Source organism: Aethalodelphis obliquidens, unplaced genomic scaffold (genome assembly GCF_003676395.1).
Source record: "Aethalodelphis obliquidens isolate GAN/ISIS:26980383/991018 unplaced genomic scaffold, ASM367639v1 scaffold3, whole genome shotgun sequence".
NCBI classification, from domain to species: Eukaryota; Metazoa; Chordata; class Mammalia; order Artiodactyla; family Delphinidae; genus Aethalodelphis; species Aethalodelphis obliquidens.
The window spans coordinates 73,661,496-73,687,572 of NW_020837947.1; the positions used below are offsets into that span (position 1 = coordinate 73,661,496).

Sequence of the window (26,077 nt, forward strand, 5' to 3'; positions counted from 1 at the left end):
AGTTCCAGGATACAAAATTAATGCACAGAAATGTCTTTCATTCGTATACACTAACAACAAAAGATCAGAAAGAGAAATTAAGGAAGCAATCCCGTTCATCACTACAACAAAAAGAATAAAATACCTAGGAATAAACCTATCTAAGGAGACAAAAGACCTGTATGCAGAAAACTATAAGACACTGATGAAAGGAATTAAAGATGACACAAACAGATGGAGAGATTTACCATGTTCTTGGATTGGAAGAATCAATATTGTGAAAATGACTATACTACCCAAAGCAATCTACAGATTCAATGCAATCCCTATCAAATTACCAATGGCATTTTTTTACAGAACTAGAACAAAAAAATCTTAAAATTTGTATGGAGACACAAAAGACCCCGAATAGCCAAGGAAATCTTGAGGGAAAAAAAAAGGAGCTGGAGGAATCAGGCTCCCTGACTTCAGACTATACTACAAAGCTACAGTAATCAAGACGCTATGGTACTGGCACAAACACAGAGATATAGATCAATGGAACAGGATAGAAAGCCCAAAGATAAACCCACGCACCTATGGTCAACTAATCTATGACAAAGGAGGCAAGGATATACAATGGAGAAAAGACAGTCTCTTCAATAAGTGGTGCTGGGAAAACTGGGCGGCTACATGTAAAAGAATGAAATTAGCACACTTCCTAACACTATACACAAAAATAAACTCAAAATGGATTAAAGACCTAAATGTGAGACCGGCACAAAAGTCTTAGAGGAAAACATATGAAGAACCCTCTTTGGCATAAATCACAGCAAGATCTTTTTTGACCCACCTCCTAGAGTAATGGAAATAAAAACAAAAATAAACAAATGGGACCTAATGAAACTTAAAAGCTTCTGCACAGCAAAGGAAACTATAAATTTGATGAAAATTCTCAATAACAATGAAAACAAAGACTGAAAGACATTGAGAATCTGGGAGAAATTAGCACTAGCTAAAAGATGGTAGAGCTGTAGTTCCTGACACACACTCTACCTTGGCTTCATGAAACAACATTCCAAAGAAGGAGCTTCCTGCCTCTGCCTCTAGCTATCCATGTACTCAAAGTGGGATGAATTGGGAGATTGGGATTGACATATATACACTAATATGTATAAAATAGATAAGTAATAAGAACCTGCTCTACAAAAAAATAATAAATAAAAATCAAAAAAATAAGCATGAAAAATCAAAAAATAAAATTTTAAAAAAAACCATGAAACAGGGCTTCCCTGGTGGTGCAGTGGTTGAGAGTCTGCCTGCTGATGCAGGGGACACAGGTTCGTGCCCCGGTCCGGGAAGATCCCACATGCCGCGGAGCGGCTGGGCCCGTGAGCCATGGCTGCTGAGCCTGTGCGTCCAGAGCCTGTGCTCCGCAATGGGAGAGGCCGCAACAGTGAGAGGCCCGCGTACCGCAAAAAAACCCAAAACAAAACCATGAAACATAGCTCAGAATTTTTAAAATGTTTGCTTATAAAGTTGAATGCCAATGTCCAAAATAATTAAAGGAAATATATAATATAAAACAATGTAGTTACACTAATCTAGCTTATATTACCAGAAACTAGGAAGTGATTATAGGGATGAGAGGGGGGTTGGGGAAAGAGTGAAAATATGCACTAGTCTTTAAAATGCACTTTTCAGTCTTGATGTTAGAAAGAATATTAGGGAACTTTGGGTTAAAAGGATGCTTTTAAAGTTTAAAGTTAATGACAAGTATAATTTCAAATAGGATAGGGATTCTGGCTTAGAGAGAATCTGGGTGACAATCCCCAATCATCCTCTTTCACTTTCTAACTAAATAGCTGTTGAAAACAAAATTTGATGAAAATTCTCAATAACAATGAAAACAAAGACTGAGAGACAATTAGAATCTGGGAGGAATTAGCACTAGGTAAAAGACAGTTGGTGGAGCTATACTTTCTGACACACACTCTACCTTGGCTTCATGGAACAAAATTCCAAAGAATGAGCTGCCTCCCTCTAGCACCATCCATCCATTTACTCAGAGTCCCAGGACCTATAACCACCAGGACACTGCAAATACCCCTCTCTACCCACTGAGAGATGTTCTCTAAAGCAAAGTAACCTCTGTCTAATTCCAGATACTGCAAACTCCTGCAAAACAATCAGCCACAAAGTAAAAGACAATTTCTGGGTGCGGTGCATTTTCTGAGACAAGTAGTCCTGATAGACACAGTACTTGGGTAGGAAAGGACGGAGACACAGTGCACGTCTATAATATAATTTTTCAGACACTGCTATCAGTTTAAATGAAAAATAAGCTAATGGTGGGGGCAGAAGGAAGAAAGGAAGAAAAACAAAAAGAAAACCCACCTAGAACAGAGCAGAGATATACTCCATAGAAGCAAGCAATATAGAAACAGGGACATATTCACGAATTGTGGAGATGAACCTGCCGTAAAGCTAGAGATCTGAACAATGATGAGAAGAGTGAGATGACTGTGTCACCCACCTGGTTCCACCAAGTTATAAAATATGGAAGGAGGGAAACTAAGAAGAAAGTGACAACAAAGAGCCTATAAAAAAAGTATTGCAGAAGGAAAAGGATAAAGACATCATGGTTGGGACTTCAAGGCAGATTGAAAACATAGTTACCTCTGCTTTCTCTTGATATCCCAGTCAAAATATTTAAAGGAATCTGAAACACGCACACACACACACACACACACACACACACACACACACGGCATTAACTTAAATTCAAGAGAACAAAGGGAAAAAAGATAAGAGTAGACGAGAAATAGGAACAAAAATTTGAAAAGCAGAGAAAACAGAAGTATCTAAGCCTGCAAGGGTGCTGATGGTGAGGAACAGGCAAATATACAAGCCAGCTGGCGCCACAGGAACCCAGAAAGTCTTCAGGCTTTTATAGGTTAGAATTTAGAGCAGAAGTGTTGCTTAAAAGGATATGAAGGAAGCAGATATACCCTGAACTCTGTGAAGCCTGGCAGACACTCACCCCTAACTGGCCAAGGTAAACGCTGTGGACAAGCTGAACCAGAAATTCTGGACTTAGGAATTCTAAGAGCAGAGCTAGAGTTCTGTAACATAAGAACTGAAAGATCAAACCAAGAGGTCCAACATATACAACTGTGACACTCAGGCCCCCTCCCTTCTACTTGGCTCTAAAACATGGCAGTGATTTATGTCAGAGTGTTCTGACTATATTTTCCTCTAAGAGTTTTATAGTGTCTGGCCTTACATTTAGGCCTTTAATCCATTTTGAATTTATTTTTGTGTATGGTGTTAGGAAGTGGTCTAATTTCATTCTTTTACATGTAGCTGTCCAGTTTTCCCAGCACCACTTATTGAAGAGGCTGCCTTTTCTCCATTGTATATTTTTGCCTCCTTTGTCAAAGATAAGGTGACCGCAGGTACGTGAGTTTGTACAATGGAATATTAGCTACAAAAAGGAATTAAACTGAGTTATTTGTAGTGATGTGGATGGACCTAGAATCTGTCATACAGAGTGAAGTAAGTCAGAAAGAGAAAAACAAATACTGTATATTAACGCATATACATGGAATTTAGAAAAATGGTAATGATGAACTTAGTGGCAGGGCAGGAACAGAAACGCAGACATAGAGAACCGACTTGTGGACACAGGAGGGGAAGGGGAGGCTGCGGCGAACTGAAGGAGTAGCATGGACATATATACACTACCAAATGTAAAATAGCTAGCTAGTGGGAAGCTGCTGCATAGCACACAGACATCAGCTCAGTGCTTTGTGATGACCTAGAGGGGTGGGATGGGGAGGGTGGGAGGGCGGCTCAAGAGGGAGGGGATATATGTATACATATAGCTGATTCACTTTGTTATACAGCAGAAACTAACACAACATTGTAATGCAATTATAATCAAATAAAGATGTTAAAAAAAAAAACTTTTTTTTTTAAATGGCAGCCACACTTATGCCCTATAGGCAGGGATTGGAGTCCTCACTGGGGAAACACACCTGCCCAGGAGATAAGACATACAGGTACTGACAGCTGGGGATCCTCCCAGAAAAATGTCTGAATCTCTGTCCACTCAAACTTTAGTGAAGCTGTTACTTGAAAAGCCTCTCTCACACTGCACACAGCTACAATCAGCTTTAAGTGGCCAATCACTGGAGGTTGAGGAGAATCCCAAATATTGAGACTAAGATACATAGACAGAAACAAAGAAACTCAGGGGAGCTAGAGACAACAGAAGTAAATTTTTTGAAAAAATAAAAATTAATATCCTCAAAAAGGTGAGAGAAATATTGACTCCAAAAGGAAAAAAACACAGAAATCTATTTTAAAAAGATGTGTTCAGGAAAACACAAAGAAGCTTCTGGATATTAAGGATTTGATAAGATAAATGCAAAATTCAATTAAAATGTCAAAAAAAAAAATTGAGAAAATCTGCCAGGAAGGACCAAAAGGACAAAAGATGGAAAATAGCGAAAACATAAGAATATTAGAGATAAAAACCAGCATGGTCAATATCCAAGTAAAGAAAGGATAAGAAAGATTAGAGAAAATATAAAAGAGAAAAATATCAAATTAAAATATAAATTTCTAGACCCAGATAGCATGATCTCCCATATCGAAGGTCTACTTCACACAACTAAATGAATGAACAGACACTTCCCAAGTTACTTGGTTGTGACATTCAAGAACCTCAGAGATGAAGGTCCTAAAAGCCTCCCCAAAGTAACACTAGACTCCACAAATAAATATAGTGAGGACGCCAAATTATAAAAGAAAAATATTTGGAAACTGTAATTCTATATCCTGCCAAAGGAGCAAAAAAGTGTGAGGGCAGAATAACAAAAAAATTTTTTTGACCTGTGAATTCTCAAAATGTTACTTCACTTACAACTTTTCTTAGAAGTTCCTGGAAAATAAGCTCTACTGAAGCAAGGTAAGAAACTAAGAAAGAGGTACACAAGAGTCCAGGAAAGAAAGGGCTCAAAACAGTAAAGTGAATTCTGATGAAGGGGGTGATGATGGTGATGATGGTGAAGGGGAATTTAACATAGCGGGAAAGCAAAGTCTCAAGATGATAGCTGTGCTGCTGGTCCAGAGAGCACACAGTCCCAATCGAAGTAGGAGGGATTCCAGAAAGGACATCTCCAGGAGATAAATAAGACTGATAAATTGAGAGGGGATTAATCTTCAGTGAAAATAAGTATGAATTAATGATAAAAATGAAAATCAATCAAATAATAAGTATTAGGGAGAGCAAAACAATTGTATTTATGTGATATTACATGGCTAATGAGGGATATATACATAGTCATGATAATGTAAACATTAAATACTGATTGATAGAAAAATTATGAAAATACTCTTTTGGGATATGCAGGGAGAGGTATATTAGAGAGATAATATTAAGGAGATAATCCTCATATCCCATAGTATGACGATAAAGACAAAACAATAAATTAAAGAGATAGCAATATAAGCATGTTATTTAAACCAAGAAGGTAATTACCAGAAGAAACTAAATGAAAGAGTTCAGAAGTGTTGTCCCTGGACAGCAGAAATTAAATGGTCAGAGTTAAGCCAAAATGAGGCAAAGAATTACTTTCCCTTGCTGTAAACTTCTTTAGGCTATCTGTCATTTTAATGAGAATATTAAATATAATTTAATAAGAAAAAGGATGTAATTGTATGAGAAAATATCTGAATGATACAGAAGAAGAGTGTATCTCTGAAACGATCTAATACAGGATTCAAAAGAACTTTTCAGGAAAATGCTCAGCATCTTCAACTAAGAACAAGATAAAACCTCTATAAACAAGATTAGAAAAATCATAAGTAAAAAAAAAAACAAGATAGAAAAGACAACTTGAAATTAGAAAGGACTGAAACAGAGCTAACAACATGAGAGCTGAATAAAAATCAACACTGGAAACATTATGTAAGGAACATAAGAACTGTTGCAGAAAATGGAAACAATATTATGGAGGACAAAGAGCCATCCAAGAAGATGGAGAAAAAGGACAATAAGGATGAAAATGATAGAAGGATCATGGAGATCGAGGTCAGAGAAGAGGACCAATATAAGACACAGTGTTCATAAAGAAAAGCTCAAAATAAATAAAAATAATAACCAGAGCCTGCAATGGGCTGAATGTTTATTTCCCCCCAAAATTCACATGCTGAAACCAAACCCCCAATGGGATGGTATTTGGAGGTGAGGGCCTTTGGGAAGTGATGCGTGATTAGATTTGGGAAAGGGATTAGTGCCCTTATAGAAGAGGTCTGGGAGTACTCTGGACCCTTCCGCTGTGCGAGGTTATAGCAATGCCACAGCTGTCTATGAACAAGAAAGCATACAATCAGAAAGACGTCTTTCCTCACCAGACACTGAATCTGCCAGCACCTTGATCTCGGACTCCCCAGCCTCCAGAACTGTGAGAAATAAATTTATGTTGCTTATAAGCCACTCAGTCTATGGTATTTTGTTACAGCAGCCTGGACAGACTAATACAAAGCCTTTATAGAACAAACTATTCTGAGCTGAAGGAAATAACCTCTGTAGGTATGTTAAAAGGCTCACTCTATAGTAGAAAATTATCAATGAAAAGCACACCCTTGAAAAAGTTTTACCAAAAAAAGGAGAAAGGAAAAAGATCCTATAAATAATCAGGAAGAAAATATATGTTCCCTTAAAAAGAATGATGGTCAAGGATAATAGTCAATAAAGCAACGTCCAGAGAATATTATCAGAATGAGGGTGTAACCCCCCAATTTTATACCTTGCCAATTTGTAGCTCATACGTTAGGGCAGAAAAAGACATTCTCTCTCTCTGTTTTTTTTTTTTTTTTTTTGATTTAAGTATAGTTGATTTACAATGTTGTGTTATTTTCTAGCGTATAGCAAAGTGATTCAGTTATACATATGTATACATATTTTCATATTCTTTTCCATTATGGTTTATTACAGGATATTGAATATAGTTCCATGTGCTATACAGTAGGACCCTGTTGTTTACCTATTTTATGCATAATAGTTTGCATCTGCTAACCCCAAACTCCTAATTTATCCCTCCTCCACCCCCTTTCCCCTTTGGTAACCATAAGTTTGTTTTCTAAAGACATTCTCATTTATTATATCAGTGTTCACCTTATTAGTTTCCTGGGACTTCTGGAACAAATTACCACAATGTTCGTGGCTTAAAACACCAGAAATTTATTTTCTCACAGTTCTGAAAGCCAAAAGTTCAAAATCAAGGTGTCAGCTAGGCCACGTGCCCTCGGGAGGCTCAGAGGAAGAACTACTCCTTGCCTCTCCCAGCTTCTGATGGCTGCCAGCCATCCTTGGGGTTCCTTGGCTTATAGCTCCATCAGTCCAATCTCTGCCTCTTTCTTCCTACAGTCTTCTCCTCTTCATGTCTGTCCAAACTCCCTCAGCCTCCCTGTAATAAGGAGACATGTGATTGCATTGGGTTCACCTAGATAATCCAGGATTCCTTCTTCCTCAGCTTCATCACATCTTTTGCCATACGAGGCAATATTTGATCTTTTGCCATATAAGGTAATGATCACAGGTTCTGGGGATTAGGATGTGGACATATCTTTGGGGCCACCATTCAGCCCACTACACCACCTATGTTAACTTCTTGAAAAAAACATTACTTGTAAATATCTGCCGACTGATTAAGAGAGTAAAATCAAGAGCTCATGAATAAGAAAATTGTGGTATAAAAGCACTGGTAGATAAAATATGACTTTCTAAATAATTGTTCAAAATCTATCTTCCTAGTCAACAAAATACAGAAAAATAATTCTCAAGATAGAATGTCTATTATAAAGAAAAAAATAACAATTGTCTGTACATTAAGCCCACGTTATTTTACATGTTAGGAATTTTGAACCCTATGAATGTGCTCCTATCCAAAAATTATTTTAGGGACTTCCCTAGTGGTACAGTGGTTAAAAATCCACCTGCCAATGCAGAGGACACGGGTTCGAGCCCTGGTCCGGGAAGATCCCACATGCCACAGAGCAACTAAGCCTGTGAGCCACGACTACTGAGCCTGCGCTCTAGAGCCTGCGAGCCACAACTACTGAGCCCACATGCCACAACTACTGAAGCCTGCATGCCTAGAGCCTGTGCTCTGCAACAAGAAAAGCCACCACAATGGGAAGCCCACGCAACACAAGGAAGAGGAGCCCCACTCGCCACAACTACTGAAGCCTGCATGCCTAGAGCCTGTGCTCTGCAACAAGAAAAGCCACCACGATGGGAAGCCCACTCAACACAAGGAAGAAGAGCCCCACTCGCCACAAACAGAGAAAGCCTGTCCGTGGCAGCAAGACCCAATGCAGCTGAAAATAACTAACTAAATTTATACAAAAAATTATTTTAAAAGAGATGAATATTTTGGAAAAAGAGCTTAAATTCTCACCTCATACTATAAACACAAATTTTAAGTTAACTGAATATTTAAATGCAAAATTTGAGAAACTATGGCACCCTTGAAAATTGTTAATGACCTTAATTTTATTATGCACAAGAGTATTTAAACTATGTAGTCATTTGAAGAATGAAGTTTTTATATAATTGGTTACATAAAAAATTGTTTTCTATGCACTTAAAACCAAATTGTTTGCAAACTGAAAAACAAATAGGAAAATGTTTATAAAAATGATGAAACAGTGCAAATATTCTTATTACATGTCAGGAACTCTTTACCTATGAGAGAAATACCTAACATTCTTTTAGAAGACTTGGTAAAAGACAAGAACAAACAATTCACTAAATTTATGAACAAAATAGTCTAATAATAATTCAATTTTATTAGTAAGGATCCTTTGATTTTTACATTTCATTCATTGACACACTGGTTCTTTCAATTTTTTTTTTGTAAGTAAACAGCCATTTCAAATTGAAGTGGGTTTTGTTCTTATTTTCTATAATTTTCAAGACAGAGAAGACTTCCAGGGCTGTGGCAGAGAGAAGAGAGAACTGAGGAAGATGTAATCCCCTAGAGAGTGGGATGGACATTTGGATAGATGGGAGGTACAGGTCAGGGCAGTAGTTTGCGTGCTTGACTGAAGCATCTGCAGAGATTCTATGCAAACGCAAGGCGTTACTACCTCACTGGTGGCACTTGAAAGTATTTTATGTAGGGATTTTCAGTGAAACGCATGCATAGAGTAGACGTTAGTAATACCAAAAAAATATATTTCAAATCTAATGAAGATAACCCTTGGCTCCTTACAATTAGAATCATAGGCTCTCTAGATGAGAAGGGATTTCAAATGCCATTTATTATCTATTTCAATAACTTTCTTACAACTTTCCTTCCTACACAACTTTATCAGAACCAAAACTGAAAAGCCATAATTTATGTCTTGCTTTTCCAGAACGATGAGTATTATAAATTAATATTATATCTTCAAAATCTTTAATTAAAGAGATTCGAAGGTTGAAAGGAATAAAAAAGAGGTACTTTTTAGTCTGGAGCCCATGATTGTCAAAAATGCATCAAGGATGATGGCAAACATTTTCAACATTTGCTTCTTCTTCCTGGACTATGTCATCATTATCATAATAAATCTTTTGACCATTAAATAGGCTCTTTACTGCATGGGTTGCAATTTACCACAAGTTAGACTGAATTTAATAAAAACAGAGCAAATAACATGTAGAAAACATATGACACGTTTACCTTATTTTATCAGGTGTTAGGAATTTCCTCAAGCCTCAGAGGATTACACTAAATATGTAAAATATGAAACACCTTTTCCAAGAACATAGCCATTATCAATAAAATAGATGCTATGGGAATTACAGGGCCCACCAGTTTGCAACTCTGGAAAATGAAGAATAAACCATATTGCTGGTGGTTAGAAATGTCCTTAACAGAGAAGTTAGTTATGCAAAATTTATTTTAAACTTTTAGTTATCAAAAGTAACCACAAAAGCATAATTCAGTGGAATGTTTTTAGACATTAAAGCTGGTAACATGCTACTGAAAGAATGAGACACAAAACATATCTCAGTGAAGATTAAGGAAAACATTTTTGTTAGAAAACCTGTTGACCTCATCGAGTGGGTTTAATATTTAAATGTGATGGACTCGGAGGAAAATGAACTACAAACACTGTGTAACTGTAAAAAATAACAGATGGTGAGAAAAATCACGCATAAAATTTTCCTCTGCTAGTGGTTGTATAGATTGTGAATGAAAGGCAAACTATATTTAGGGAATTCCCTGGTGGTCCAGTGGTTAGGACTCTGCATTTCTACTGCAGGGGGCCCGGGTTCAATCCCTGGTCAGGGAACTAATCCTGCAAGCCACATGGCGTGGCCAAAAAACACCACCACAAAAAAACTATTATGTATTGAATTGCAACGTAAAGAGGAAGGGACCTAATATACTGAACACCTGGAATCATCTGTAATCTGGGCCCAGGGTTATAGATATACATTAACATTTGGTAGTTTTATTCTCAGAGGTGTCATTGACCTTGATGAGATGGGGCTTATCCAGTGTAGGAAGTTATACCTTATTCAAAAGGGATGTAAGAATAACAGTGAATGTCACAAACGCAGGCATCTTTATGACAGGCCATACAAATAAGGTGAAATGAGATTAGAAAGCACCTAAGAGAGACAGAACAAAATACCTGATCATTTTGTATTCCTGGACTATATACCTACCCTCCAGAACTAAGATAACAATAAGATTTTCCTGATACAGATTGAAAAAGGAAAAAGTAAAACTCTATTAGCAGATGACACGATCCTGTATGTAGAAAATCCTAAGGAATCCACTAAACAACTATTAGAATAAATGAGCTTAGCAAAGTTGCAAGATATAAGATCAATCACAAAAATCACTTGTACTTCTATACAATAAACAGTCCAGAAACACTTTGCTGTACACATGAAATCAACACAACATTGTAAATCAGCTATACACCAGTATAAAATAAAAGTTTTTAAAAACAGTCCAAAAATGAAATTAAGGAAACAATTTTATTCACACTAGCATCAAAAAGAATAAAATAGGAACAAGTTATCAAAAGAAGTATGAAATGTATACTCTGAAAACTACAAAACGTTGTCAAAAAAAATTAAAGATCCAACTAAATGGAAAAACATCTTATGTTCATGGATATAAAGGCTTAGTGTTGTTAAGATGGCAAAAAAAAAAAAAAAAAAGATGACAATACCCCCCAAACTAATCTACAATCCTTACGATCCTCCACACCTGACTTCTGTGTAGAAATGGAGAGATTCTAAAATTCACATGTATTGCAAGTGACTTGAAATAACCAAAACAATCCTGAAAAAGAACAACAAAGTAGGAGGAATCACACTTCTCCATTTCAAAACTTACTACAAAGCATGAGTAATCAGTACAGTGTGGTGTTCGCATAAGGACAGACATAGAGATCAATGGAATCGAATTGAGTGTCCAGAAATAAACCCATTTCTTTTTTTGACAAGGGTGTCAGGTCCATCCAATGATGAAACAATAATCTTCTCAACAAATGGCGCTGGGACAGATGGATAACCACATGCAAAAATATACAACCTCACAACATATACAAAAATAAAATCAAAATTGATTAAAGTCTTAAATGTAAGAAACTGTAAAACTCTTAGAAAAAAAACATGGGCGTAAAACTTCACGGCCTTAGGTCTGGTAAATGACTATTAGATATGATACCAAAAGCACGAGCAACACGAGAAACAAATAGATAAACTGGACTTCAAAATTTAAAAGTTTCACTCTTCAAAGTACACTATGAAAAAAAAGTGAACAGATAATCCACAGAATGGGAGAAATCTGATATGTAAATCATGTATCTGATAAAGGACTTGTATCTAGAATATATAAAGGACTCCTCCAACTCAATATTAAAAAGAGAATCCAATTAAAAATAGAGTCTGAATAGACCTTTCTTATGTCCCTCTGTCACCCCACTCCCATTAAGAAGTAATTTTTTACTATATCAAGACAAGCTACTCTTCAAACTCTTAAATTCCTCTATAATCCATGTCACATCCCAATTCTTCACTATTCCACACTGCTCAGTCTTTGAAAATGTCTTGTCCTTTTACAGCTAAAGAAATGCAAAAATATCATGCAACATCTATCAATGTCTAAATCCCCTTAGGAATTCTGTGTTCCACAAGTCCTCTGAGGATGCCCTCTCTGGTCTTTATATCAACTTTCCAAGAAGAAAGACTGTTTAAGCTTCACTTTCTCCTCCCCACAGGGACCTGGCTTCTTCCTCTTCTGACCTCATTTTAAATACTGTATTATTCTGTATTTTATACAATATAGAACTATATACTATACTGTATTCTCCTTTAATTATTCATATACCTGTTATTTTAACCTCAAAGAGGATTCATTTTTTATGGTAGGAGTTATTCCTTTTACTGCTGTTTTATAACAGTGCTAAATGCAGCAAAAATTTCATCAAGTTTTTTGAACTGAGTAGCATCTTACCTTATTGGCTTTGATGTTGCATAATGAAATGTCACAGGACTGTTAAGACTGTTTAAAGGAATAGTGTAAAATAGTTTGGGGTACCCTCAAATTAGAAGATTACCATGAATGAAATATATCTTAGAACAGCCTAGAAGTAAGACTTATTTGAAATCTGACTTTCAAATTTCACAAATAACTAGCACTTTTATTTCTGCCGGAATGCATATTTGGATGAAGAGGTTGATACTGGATTCAAAGTTGGCTTCCTATTTCTTGTGCCTAATAGCTCTCTGGGCAACCTTTGGAAGCCACATGTTATTTTGGCATTTCTTTGGATTTATTATACAAGTAGCACATTATTTCCAGTGCCTGGGCCATCTGAAATAAGTAAAAATTCTACCTCCGTGTTGCAAGCAGTTAATGACTGCCTGTGCCCCAGTTAAGCAAGAAGGCAGCTTAGTCTTTCCACTTGCCAAACCTAGAGCAAAGATGGCTAGCAACTGGCTTGGAGGGTCCCATAAAAACAGAAACTGACTTGCATCTCCCTTAAATAGAAACTAAATACCAGCATAAGGTTTGAAATAATCTAAACCCCTATAGTTCTTTATTAGTTCTGTTTCTCTTTTTGTTGTTTTTGTGGTTTTTAATACTCTTGAACCTTTCTTGGGTTCTAGTCTGAACTGGAAGTGCCAGAAAAACAACACAAAATACTGCCATTGTTTTTATGTTCTATCCAGAAGTGGGAAGCACTGAAAATATCAAGATACCATAATTAAAGTCCATCCAATTACAATTCTTGCAACAAAGAGTACAAACAGCAAGATAGTAGCCAATGTGGCTTTGAAAGGGATTAAGTCTGAGGCCCACTGGCAGTTTTTTTTAAGTACATATATATAAAAATCTAGAAATAGAAAAGAAGAAATGAAACTGCTTCTTCAAGAATGATTGAAAGGCAAAGTTGTGAGCATATGAGCTACTCCAAGCCCCAGTATCCATTTTAACTATTAATATCAATGCCTTTTCTGTTAAAAGCTTTCAGTGAGTGTTAAGTAGAAATGGATGGTTACATGTTATATTGATTCATTGCTTCTGTACAATGTCTTGAAGATATACTATAAGAATAATTTTTAAAGTGGAAGAGAATAGAAATAGAGACATGGGTATCTACCCGCAGAACAGCCAGCTTTTGCATGGCTGAGATTGAAGGCTGCAAATGTGTAACTGGGAGCAGATTTTCAGAATGAACAATAAAGTGGTGTGTACTGAGCAGCTACTACATTATCAGCCCTGTGCACACTGAGGACCAACTGACTGAGAAGTTTGGTTTTAGTAGCAGAAGCAGGAAGGAACAGCTTTAGGAGGAAAATGATGGCTTTCGTTTTAGATATGTTGTGTGTTGAGATGGGTTCGGCAGGCACTTGGATATTCAGAGCCTGGGGAAAACCTGGGAGCTAGAGCTAGAGATATAGATTGAATCTCTAAGGGTGAATAGAATCTAGAAAGAGAAGTAGATAACAGAATTAGACATGACACCGATAGGTGGATGGATGAAAGAGAGAAACCAGAAAGAGTCTAAGGCCAGCTTCATGGGTGTGACCCGTGCTGTCTCAAGGGCTCCAAGCCCAGTGAAATGCTCTGCTACTACAGTCTCAAAATTCTTATAATTTGATCTCTGAATTTGTGTCTGTAACAAAAGTTGGATGGGACCACGGAGCACATGAGTAAGGAAAGGAACTATGCACCCTATACATGTTCACACTTCCTCGCCTTCCCGTTACCTGTCATGCTGACTCTCGACACAGAGTTCCAGTGCCCACGATGTGTAGGAGAGAGTTCTGCAAGACTCAAAGTGAATACCAGGTGATCTTCGACTGAGGAAGAGAGACGGGAGGAAGACTGAAAGCCCCAAGAGGCCATGATTTCTGTTCAAACAAGAATTTGCTGGTTTGAAAGAAATTGATGCCATTCTAAGAACCAGAATAACCATGAAAGCTTCTTATATCCTGTCTTACTTGTGTTACTTCCTTGTATTAGCCAAAAATAACGACATAGAAGGAAAGGGAGCGCTAAGGCGACCCACGTTTCCTTTCTTTCAGTCCTTCCTTACTCGTCAATGGTAGGGTGTTGGTAGCATGTGTGTATATCAAAAAGTGAATTTTAAAAACAGCAGTTTGTTTTGTGCGGTGATTCCACTGCTCTGGTGAGAATGAAATACATACGCGTGTATCAGCTAAAAAATCCTAATTGCGTAATTTCAATGATTCTACATGTAAACTAAATGCTCTTAAATTTGCATTTAAAAATTGGTGTAGAATATAAAGATAAATGGTAAAATTCATGCTAAAAATTTTTAATTTAAATTTTTCTTTATTTAGAATGACATTAAATAGCAATAGCAAATTTTTTGTTGTTGTTGTTTTGCGGTATGTGGGCCTCTCACTGCTGTGGCCTCTCCCATTGTGGAGCACAGGCTCCGGACGCGCAGGCTCAGCAGCCATGGCTCATGGGCCTAGCCGCTCCGCGGTATGTGGGATCTTCCCGGACCGGGACACGAACCCGTGTCTCCTGCATCGGCAGGCGGACTCTCAACCACTGCGCCACCAGGGAAGCCCAGCAATAGCAAATTAAAAGATACCATCACAAGTGAAGAGAGAAACTGCATGAGAAAGGAAAAAGCTTTATATTTGAGTGTCTTTCATGGTACTTTTTCCTGCTTTCTGAACAAGGGAACCCATATTTCCATTTTGCATTGAACCCAACAAATTTTGCATCCAACTCTGAAAGGGTCATTAGGTTGAAGAGGAGCCAGGATCATCAGTCATGGAAGGAAAAGGAAAAGTATTTGGAAGAGAGAGCATTTGGTTATTTGCTCAAATACAGCCCTGCAACAGCTCTCTTGCTGGGGGTGGGTAGGGACAAGGTTTGTCATGCCTGCCTTCCTGCCAGCAGAGGGCCAGGGCACCCAGGAGATGGCTCACCTCTGAAGTTCTGCCTTCCTTCCTTTCTGTCTTCAGGCTAGGGATTGAGGATAGACATTGGACATGAAGGTTAACCTGGTCATCTCTGAGAGAGCGATATGGGGAGAATAGCAGATTGGAAGCCAGATTTCAAAAAACTAAGGAGTCAGCAAAGAGAACACGAACACAGCAAGGATAAATTACTCCCTCAGAAAGTGTATTAGAAGTCTGGATGGATGGATGGATGGATGGATGGACGAATGTAGGGATGCATAAATTGACTTCTGTACTTTGCTGTCTACTCTTTATAGATTAGACAGCAATATATTATGAAATGGGAAAATGGGAGATTTTTATGACACAATATTTGAAAACCAAGAACAACACTGAAACTACTGTGTAATAAAACATTCTATGCAGAACGAAATATCACTTTTAGGTCAATAGGACACTGGTTTTTAAGTGAAAACTGGACTTTCATACATAGGTAACTTTATCTACTTTTTGTTTTTTAGATTTTCCTCTTACCATGAAAGGGAAATGCTGCTGACTACACCTATGGACAGATGCCAGGGCTGTTCTAGACAGCAGGCCATATTTGGCATTTTTTTGCCCAGTTATAGGTAGGGGCTACAGTAACCTCAGCATCAATACTCTTCCTCAGGATCAAATTGCGTCCCATGATAGGCATCTGTCTGATGTTTACCTAGAGATGGGCTTTCAATCCATGCCTTTGAAAGATGGTTCTCTCCATATAAAGCCAACCGGCCAGCACGGGACTTGGCTCTACAACTCCTGCCTCATTAACGGCTAATGAGTAGAGCTCAATGCCAAACAACAGGGAAATTTCTGCTTTGATTATTCCAGGTTCAAGTTTATGGCACTGGCCTCCAGACTGAAATTGGCTTGCAGAAAACTGAAACACACTCTGTATTAATAAAAACACAAACTGCATATGCCATAAGGCGTCTTTGAGTGATTATACCTGAAGGACTAATACGAGTTGCAGTGAGATCATTTGCTTTTCAAATATTTCCAAGGGTGTCATATTATAGCCTCCCATTCAGAATGAATTCCTGACCCCAACTTTGTTTTCAACAGGTTCACTGATTATACAGGGAAAGCCACAGTAGGAGCAAATCTATCTTTCTCTGAATTGCCAACTCTTGTTCCTGTTATCGGGCGTCTGTTTTTACAGCGTGAACAAGTTTGGGTTTTAATGTCAGCCAAGAGCCACAGAGTTTGAGGCTCCTGAAAAATGACTGGGTTCACTCACTGTGGTTTAAGTGGCTGTAACAAAGAAGACTGAAGAAACAAAAATGAAGGAAAAGAGGTTCTACTTACCTCTGAAATAGATACTTGTAGAATAATACTTGTCTGAAAATTATTTTGAACAATCAGAGAGCAGGGCTGTCCTCTGCCCACCGTTTCATGACTCAGGACCTCCCCACCCCACATCAAGACAGAAAGGACCTGGATCTCCTTCCTCCCTCTATCCATCAAATACCCCGTTTCAGACTCAACAGCGATGCCTCATTCTATTATCTGTGCATCTTTGTAAGCCAGTAGTCCATTTCAGAGCCCTGCTTAGTTGTGGTGTGTTTTGAGGATATTAGCTAGCTGTTCTTTCCTCAGTTGGTCCTGTTAGTTTCAGGTTTGGGGTCACTGCATGTTTCATTTCACAGCAAAAATACAAATATGTAAGTGATAAACACTGTCTAGATCTGAGTGCACATGACTTATACACACTTGGATTTAAAAAGAAAAAAGGAAGCTGCAGAACATAACTGTAGGACGGTCATTAGTCATTCCAAATGTCATAAGGAAGGTTGGGTGTATTGGTGAATTCCTTGTAACTTTCACCTCACTTCCTCCTTGTGTGTCAAGAACAGAAGGTAACAGCCATTCTGGGGTCCTCAGAAGTAGCCCCAGTGCTCACTGTGAAGCTGTAGGACTCTATCAAGCACAGGGTCACCCATATGTTTGTCACCTCCAAGCCACCTACAAAATTTTTGCCATATTAACAACTCTTCGTACTCTTGATCTCGATATATTTATGTAGACCTCCTCAGACCTTCAGAGAGTCAAGTTCATCTATTTTAGAAGAAAACTTTTTTGTTACTTAATTAAATTTTATTAGATTAGATTAGATGAGAGTTTTCTTTATTCTCAGATGGAACTTTAAAAAAATTTTTTATTGAAGTATAGTTGATTTACAATGTTGTGTTAGTTTCAGGTATAGACCAAAGTGATTCAGATATATGTTCTTTTTAAAAGAAAACTTTAAGAGACTGCTGTACTCCTTCTGCTGAACTGGACTGTATGTTCTGGAAGGCATGGACTTGATCCTACATTTCTTTTGTAACCACCTTGGCCACAGCCCTGTGCTAGGCTTGCAATAATACAGTTTGCACAACAATGCTTATAGAATGAGGTCAGCTTTTCTAATTTCAGGGAAATTAGTCCATGAAGAATATTCTACACCCAAAGCATAGAAAATATAAAATATTAATTTTCACGTGTGATGGAAAGGGAATGAGAAAAAAAATTGCATCCAAGACTCTGAGGACTTCAGACTTTCACATTCTGCACGATCTTTTATTTGAAGAGACAAGAAAATAAATATTTCCTAAAGATAGACTCTTGAAAACATATTTTTTGGTAATCAAAACCATATTAGCCCTTGACATTGTATAGTCGTCTCAGCCTTTTTAGAAATGCTCGTGTCAATATGCTCAATCAATTTCTCACCAATGAAAAGCCTGGAGAGTGGGAAAGGTAGAACAGAGGCAGAAATAAAAGTGACCTTTTGAAACTACTTTTGCCCTCACTATTTGTGTCCAGATTTGAAGAGCATTCATTATTTTCTTTGCTAAAAATTTTCCAAGTGTCATCAAACTGAAAACTTGGTGCATCTTGTCTGGTTTTAGGTAGAGAGTAATTACCATCTGCACCCTACAAATGTGGCTAAGCTTGCACTGAAATAAACCATCCAAATCCCTGACGAACATCAAAATTGTAGACACACGGAGCAAAGCAGAAAATTGTAGTATGACAAAATAGCTACAGTTAATTATGTAAAATTACATAGAATTTTAGTCTTCTTTAGAGGTGCTTTATTTAAACTTACATCTAAATGCACATCTTTGGTTAATGCAACTTTCATTTCAAGTCAGGGAGTTGACAGAACAACATTTATTAAGTTTAAAATTAAAGCAGATTGCAATTTTGGAAAGTTTTAGGGTCTTTTTTTTCTTTTTTTTTGAGAAAAGTGTCGTTTAACACTGTGAGGCCAACTTGATCTCCTTTTCTCACATCAATTGTCGCATGTGCTCCTACCTGTAAAGGCTTTTCGGCTCTCTCCCGTTGTATAAATACACGTTATAGGTTTCAGAGTCTACTCAAAACTTTGTCTCCTAGGGAGCTTTCCAAGAGATGATGTCCCCCTGTACAAGGCTTGGCAGGTCCTGTGACAGCCCTCTGTTGCCCTAATTCCCAGAGAAGCTATGATAGTGACCCAGTGCTATTCTAGTCCCAGGAGGGGCACTCTGGGTGGCTTACTGGCTGGCTGAAGGACGGAAAAATCAATGATATCAACCTCTGATTACACAGGGAAGTCATTAAGCACCATCATGCCCGTCATTCACCCTGACCTCTACGTCTCCTTTCAGAGGAAAGCATTGATGTACCTTCTATAAAACCACTTTTATCCTGACTGTGAGAAACTGAACAGGATGGGGGGGCTCAAGATCTGTATTTCTCCTGATCTGGGGGATTGAAGGTAAGAGAGGAAATAACCAAAGAGAGCATGAAAGGAGAAATTAAGCTGACCATCACAAAGAAGACATGGAAAGTCAGTTTCCTTGTGCTGCTCTGTGTCTCAGTGCATGCCCATCCCTGCAATTAATCATCGTTTTTCAGGGACAGCCTAGCACAACGTCAGTACATCTAAGTAGTTATACAAGAAATAAATAACTGCTTTTTAATGCCACCGTACAAAGATATTACATAGTTATTGACTATATTCTTCACACTGTACATCGTCTTAATTATGCAATTCTCAGGACCACTGTTTCTATACACAACATGACCTTTACTCCTTGGGCCAGCTCTCTAGATCTCTGCTGTGCAAGTTCCCTGACTCTCAGAATCTACTTCCTCTTCCAGTCCCTTTTTCAACCTACAGCGTGTGCACCTCACACCGGTCAGAATGGCCATAATTAGAAAGTCTACAAACAATAAATGCTGGAGAGGATGTGGAGAAAAAGGAACCCTCCTACACTGTTGGTGGGAATGTAAATTGGTGCAGCCACTATGGAGAACAGTATGGAGGTTCCTGCAGAAACTAAAAATAGAGCTACCATACGATCCTGCAGTCCCACTCCTGCCTGGGAATATATCCAGAGAAATAATTCAAAAAGATACATGCACCCCAATGTTCATAGCAGCACTATTCACAACAGCCAAGACATGGAAGCAACCTAAGTGTCCAATGACAGACAAATGGCTAAAGAAGATGTGGTAAATATACACATACAATGGAATATTACTCAGCCATAAAACAGAATGAAATAATGCCATTTGCAGCAACATGGATGGACCTAGAGATTATCATATTAAGTGAAGTCAGTCAGACAAAGACAAATATCATATGATATCACTTCTATGTGGAATCTAAAAAAATGATATTATTTACAAAACAGAAATAGACTCACAGACATAGAAAACAAACTTATGGTTACCAAAAGGGATGGGGGGAGAGATAATTTAGGAGTTTGGGATTAAAAAGTACAGGTACTATATATAAAATAAATAAACAACAAGGACCTACTGTATAGCACAGGGAACTGTATTCAATATCCTGTAATAACCTATAATGGAAAATAATCAGAAAAAAATATATGTATATTATATGTATACATATGTATATATGTATAACTGAATCACTTTGCTGTACACCTGAAACTAACACAATATTGTAAATTAACTATACTTCAATTTTAAAAAATGATTTAAATTTCAAGACAAAAATCTACAACGTGTGACCTCTGTATGCAAAGATGGCATTTAGAGAATCATGGAGACAGAAACTTGGTAACCCCTCTGTCCATGTGGGACTCCCAAGGCTTGGTGCAACAGAGGCTCCATTTTCCCAAACTCCATTTGCCAATTCCGTATTAGCTGCCAGCATTTGAATGACCAGTTAAGAAATGTGGCTGAAGCGGAGAACAAGTGCTGTTTCTCGTGGGGGGGTGTGCTCCTATTTGATCACAGGAAGAGTAGCACCAGACAGGCTGCCTGAAAAGACCCCCACCCCCATCCCCATCCCCAGCGCTCCTCTAAAGGAGAACTTGTCCACTCACCCTTCACCTAGCCTTCATCTACCGAGCTCTGGATAAAATACCTTACTTATGAAGAAATAGGAACAACAATGATAACAATCAACTGCTTCAGGGAGAGGGACCTGTCAAGTGCACTTTAGTAGAGACACCATCTTCCCCCACCTCTGTATGCAGCACACCTGCACATCTGTCCTCACTGTGGACCAGGAGAAGACACCTGACTCAAGCTGGGCCAGTTCTTCCTACTCCTGGGAACCTGGAATTGGAATGAACAAATATCGAGTTCGTTAATTATGTGAAGCCAAGCTAGAGAGCCAGGTAGAGGCTGCCATCTTAAGGCAGCCAAGCGTAAGGTGCTGAGTGAATTGAGGAGGTTGGCAGAGAGAGAAAAAACATGAAACTGGCACATGGCAGAGAGGAGATACCAAGAAGCCCCAGGGAGAGATGGAGAGAGAAGAGGGGAATTATTTTAAAAACTTGTATAACTTTCTAATTCATCTAAGTCCTAGAGTTCTTCCTGCAATTAGATTCATTAGTACAAATTCCACCTTGCATAAACATATGAGATCTCTGGTCCTTGCGTTGAAATGTACATGTACCAGTGGGTTTCTTAAGAGTAAAAATAGGGCCACTAGACAGTGACCTGTGAACTTATGGCTCTTAGTTTTCATCACAGCTTGATATTGAATTCTAAGACCACTTTACATTTACCAACTTATTTTCTTCCATTTAAATTGTTCCTGTAGGGTCTTCCCTGGCAGTCCAGTGGATAGGACTCCGCGCTGCCACTGCAGGGGCACGGGTTCGATCCCTGGCCAGCATGCTGTGGCCAAAACAAAGAAAGAAATACTAAATTGTTTCTATAGCAGGAGTGCCGTGTATACTGTATGATTATTCATTGAGCGTGTGCGGTGATTAAGGCAGGATTCCTTCCTGCTGGAGGCTGGGGCTCAAAGGTGTAAACGAATAATGACAGTGGCAGGTGAGAAATCTGTCCTAGAGGCACAGGTTGAGGTCCCAGGGCTCCGGGGATGCTACCTTATTTCATTTTCACCTACGTCAAAGAGACTTACAGGAACTGATACTTCACAAAAAAATCACACAAGACAGGAAACAGTTTAATCTCAGTACTTTTCACTCGAAGGCTGAGGAGGTACAAGGTTGTCCTCTTGGCACGAAACCGGCATTTAATCAACGTGGGCCCTTCCATGTCCTGCCACGTCGCACCACCTCCTGGGACCATTTTAACGGTAAAAAAAATCGGGCACAAGAAAAGATCAGGCAATTCATTAACTTGCCTGAGAACATGGCCTACTTCAGGGCTGACCATTCTTTTCATTCTCAGGTGAACGTCCCCTGAGAAGTTTTGCCAAAAAAAAAAAAAAAATGTACAAGTTAAACCAGCCTATTGAACAACAAACAGGTTTTCCTCCTCTCCTTCCTCAGAGGGCATTAAGATGATAATGAAGGAAACGTTTTTAAAAAGTATAAACCCCAAGGACAAAGAAAACAGGAGAGGGGACATGAGTACACGGTCAGAAAAATGAAATAAGAGGTGCCGTGCCCGAAGAGTAAGCCCCAAGCCAGGACTAGAAAGACCGCGGCGCGCAGGAACGGCCACCGGCAAGAGGCTGACCTCAGAGAGTCTCGGTGTGGCCCACAGCGGGGCTGAAGCCAGGCGAGGACCCGGGGGCATTGCCTTCCCTCCCCCTCACAAGGACAGAACTGGGTGTCTGCCTGCCCCATGGAGACTTGGGGGATTCTCCTCCGGAGAGATTGAGAGGGACGGCCTTTGGGATCAGGAAAACCTGGTCCAGAGGAAGGATGGAACAATGTCCAAGGTAGAACACCTGGAATTGAACGTGACATCCAGACCCCAGGTCCAAGTGGCACCTAATGAACTAGGCTGCCACCCTTCAGGCGACAGCCTTTCCTGTGCCAGCCATGTTGGGGTGCTCTCGAGGTGGGGGGAATCTCTGCCTAATCATCTGGAAATGAAGGCCACTGCTTGTCATGCCACACGCACATCCACAGCTCTCCCAGCTTTAAAAAAATAATGTATTGGGGTGACAGTCACATAACAAAGTGAACCACGTTAAAGTTGACAATTTGGCGGCATTTAGCACACTCGCAATGTTGTGAAGCCCCTTCCTCTATTTCAGCGGTCCCCAACCTTTCCGGCACCAGGGACGGGTTTAGTGGAAGACAATTTTTCCACGGATGGTGGGGGTGGGGTGGGGGACGGTTCAGGTGATAATGTGAGCAGTGGGAGCGGCAGATGAAGCTTCGCTCGCCTGCCCACCGTTCACCTCCTGCTGTGTGGACCATTACTGGTCCGGGGCCTGGGGGTTGGGGACCCCTGCTCTATTTAATTCCACAACATGTCCATCACTCCAAAGTGAACCCCCTTACCGGTACCCATTAAGCACGTTCTTCCCATTCTCCCCCTCCCCCAGCCCCAGGAAACCACTGATCTACATTCTCTCTCCATGGGTTTATCTACTCTGGATCCTTCATATAAACAGAATCACACGTGACTATTTGTGTCCGCCATCCCTCATTCAGCATGTTTTGGAGGTTCACCCCTTTTGCCGTGTGTATCAGGATTTCACTCATTTCTATGGTTGAATAGTATTCCACTGCAGGTATATATCACAATCCAGGTCAGCTTTTGATGCTCAGTCTTGAATAAAACCAACTGGTAATCAGCATCCATATGACAAAAAAGAGAAGCCAAAAGAAATAGAAAAATGGAAACCAGAGGAAACAATATAATTCAGAGAACATGATAAAACTCCTAAAAAAGCAATAACTCAAATATATATCTTGAGATACACACACACACACACATATGTATATATATTTGTATATATGTGTATGTACACATACATATACAGGTACACATACATATACAGGCTGATATGGCAGCCTTAAAATAAGAGGATGCTCTGAGAGAGATTAGAAAAAAAAGTTGGCCAAAATAAAGCTAACGGGTAGAAAATCAGAAGACAAGATTAAGGAAGTATCCCAAGCGGTCTGATAAAGAGGTAAATTTTGAGAGAAAAAATAAGAGACTTAAGACAAGTTGAGAAGAATTAAGCAATGCCTTAACTATTCTGAGACAATAATGTGTCTTAGTCTAAAATTTTATACTCAGCCAAACTATGAGTCAAGGGTTAGAGGAAGGCCATTTTCTGACAAGAAAGGAATCAAGAAATTAGCTTCTCATGAAGACGTTCTAAGGAATCTACTGCAGGATGCGCTCCAACAAAATGAAAGATAAAAGCGTCGGCCCAGGGAACAGTAGGTGTGAGCTGGCAAACAGAAACAGAAGCCCTCCTCCAGCGTGGCAGCCGTGCAAGACAGAGAGCTCAAACAGTCCAGGTTTTTGCAGGAAGGAAGGCTCCCATGGTATCGTTGCAAAGACAGGGCATAGATACTCCACCAGAAACTTCCACCGGCAGAACACAGAGCCATCAAAGGCCCAGTCTCGCCCAGGAAAAGGTGGCATGACTAAAAACGATCTCCATTTTTCATCAGATTCAAACACAGTCAGCTTGCAGTTCAACAGGCATCGCCCTGGGTGGGTGCCTCCTGTGATGTGGAATAGCTGGGGGCTCCTCATGCGGGTTAGTCTCCATTCACCCCTCTGCGTCCACTCCCCACGGCTCTGCCCTGCTCTGTTTCTGGAGAGGCTACGCCGGGGATGACACCACCAAGCTAGTCGGCCTCTTGGCCTGAAACTGGATTTGGCCAAAGGGAAGCACTGACAGGTTATCGGGGGTAGAAGGAGAGAGAGAGACCAGGATATGTACCCTCCTCTCTCCCACGCCCATGCTGTTTCAGCAGCTGTCCTGCTTCTCTGTGGCCACAGCTCCTGTCAGGCAGCCCCTCTTCCATGGCAACGGCTCTCACCGGGCTCCAGGACCATTCCTACCCACGCCGCTGCAGGCTCCACGGTGATGACTTCCCAGAGAGAGCTGTGAGCTCGTGGGTGCTTCACCTCTCCTTCCTGGTTCCCTACCTCTGCCCAGAACTTTGTAAATAAGTTCCTTTATTAAACTCTATTCAATTAAAACCTTTGAATGTGACATCTTTTTTCTGCTCTAACACTAATAAACTTATAAATCATAATAGAAAGGGTCAAAATGTTACAAAGGCATTAGTATAGAACTGTAGAAGATGAATTATTTCTTGTTTTAGTCTTTGCTTCTGAGTTTATCTAATGAATCGTTCTCATTCGAATAATTCATAGTGTGTGTGTGTGTGTGTGTGTGTGTGTGTGTGTGTGTGTGTGTGTGTGAGGGGGGAGGGAGAGAGAGTTTGAGAGAGAAAGGAAAAAATTGTATTTTATTTATTTCAGGTTCTTGCAGTAATCAGATGGACTAAAAGATTCTTTAGTACCGGTGCTTAGAAACCATGTTTTAAATAGGAAGGTTACGCAATGTTTAATACTTGCTAACAGTTTAGTAAAGTATATATTCGGTACTTTTATTAGTTTGCGTTATTAACATGCTAAAAACTACCCTTTTATTATGATATATGGTTCTCACTCTAACAGTGCTGCTATATTCTCTATTCCTATGCAAGAAAAATCTTAAGTAATGACGGTTGTAATCATAAGTAGTAATAGTCATAATCATAATATACATATAATTTTGCACCATGACTTTTCCACTTAAAAGTATATAATGAGCATCTTTCCATGTTGCTACATAATTTTTGTAATCATTACTTGCAAATCCTATAGAGTACCTAATCATATGGATGTACCATAAATCACACACCACTGCCATTCCATTTTCTCCTAAGCAATTTTCCCATGATCTATATGAAAATTATTACTGTGCACATAATAACATCAAATAAATCTGATAGACGTGAGGTCCTTTCTTGGAAGAGTAAACCTAGTTAGGACTAAAGTACACTGCTCTAACACTTAGACTGACCCGCAAGATGGGCAGGCAGGTTGGCCAATGGTCTCTAGGTACAGAGACAGAGGAGCCCTGCGGAGGAGCCTGGTCTCAGAGAGGAGGGAGCTGGGGACCCAGACTAGACCAATAACAATGCTGGAGCCCCAGAGAGGGACAGAGCTTCTAAGTACAAGAGTTGGTCTGTCACCAGTGAATAGCACATGGTCTGTTTCACCAAATATCCATGAGATTTTGGGGGCACACAGCCATGCTCTCCTGGGATCCGTGTATCACAATGGGAGATGATTTTCCTGCTTCCGGGAAGAACACAGAGCACTGTCTCTCCGCTCCAGAGACCCAACGAGGAATAGTATCACCGGCATCCACAC

The 26,077-nt window shown here is 39.4% G+C and overlaps 1 non-coding gene across 1 annotated transcript; it reads left to right on the forward strand.

The window, feature by feature from the left end:
* Positions 1-10,238: 10,238 nt before the first annotated feature.
* Positions 10,239-10,311, forward strand: TRNAR-UCU (transfer RNA arginine (anticodon UCU)). Its single transcript has one exon. It is a non-coding gene; the product is annotated as a tRNA-Arg (tRNA).
* Positions 10,312-26,077: the final 15,766 nt, after the last annotated feature.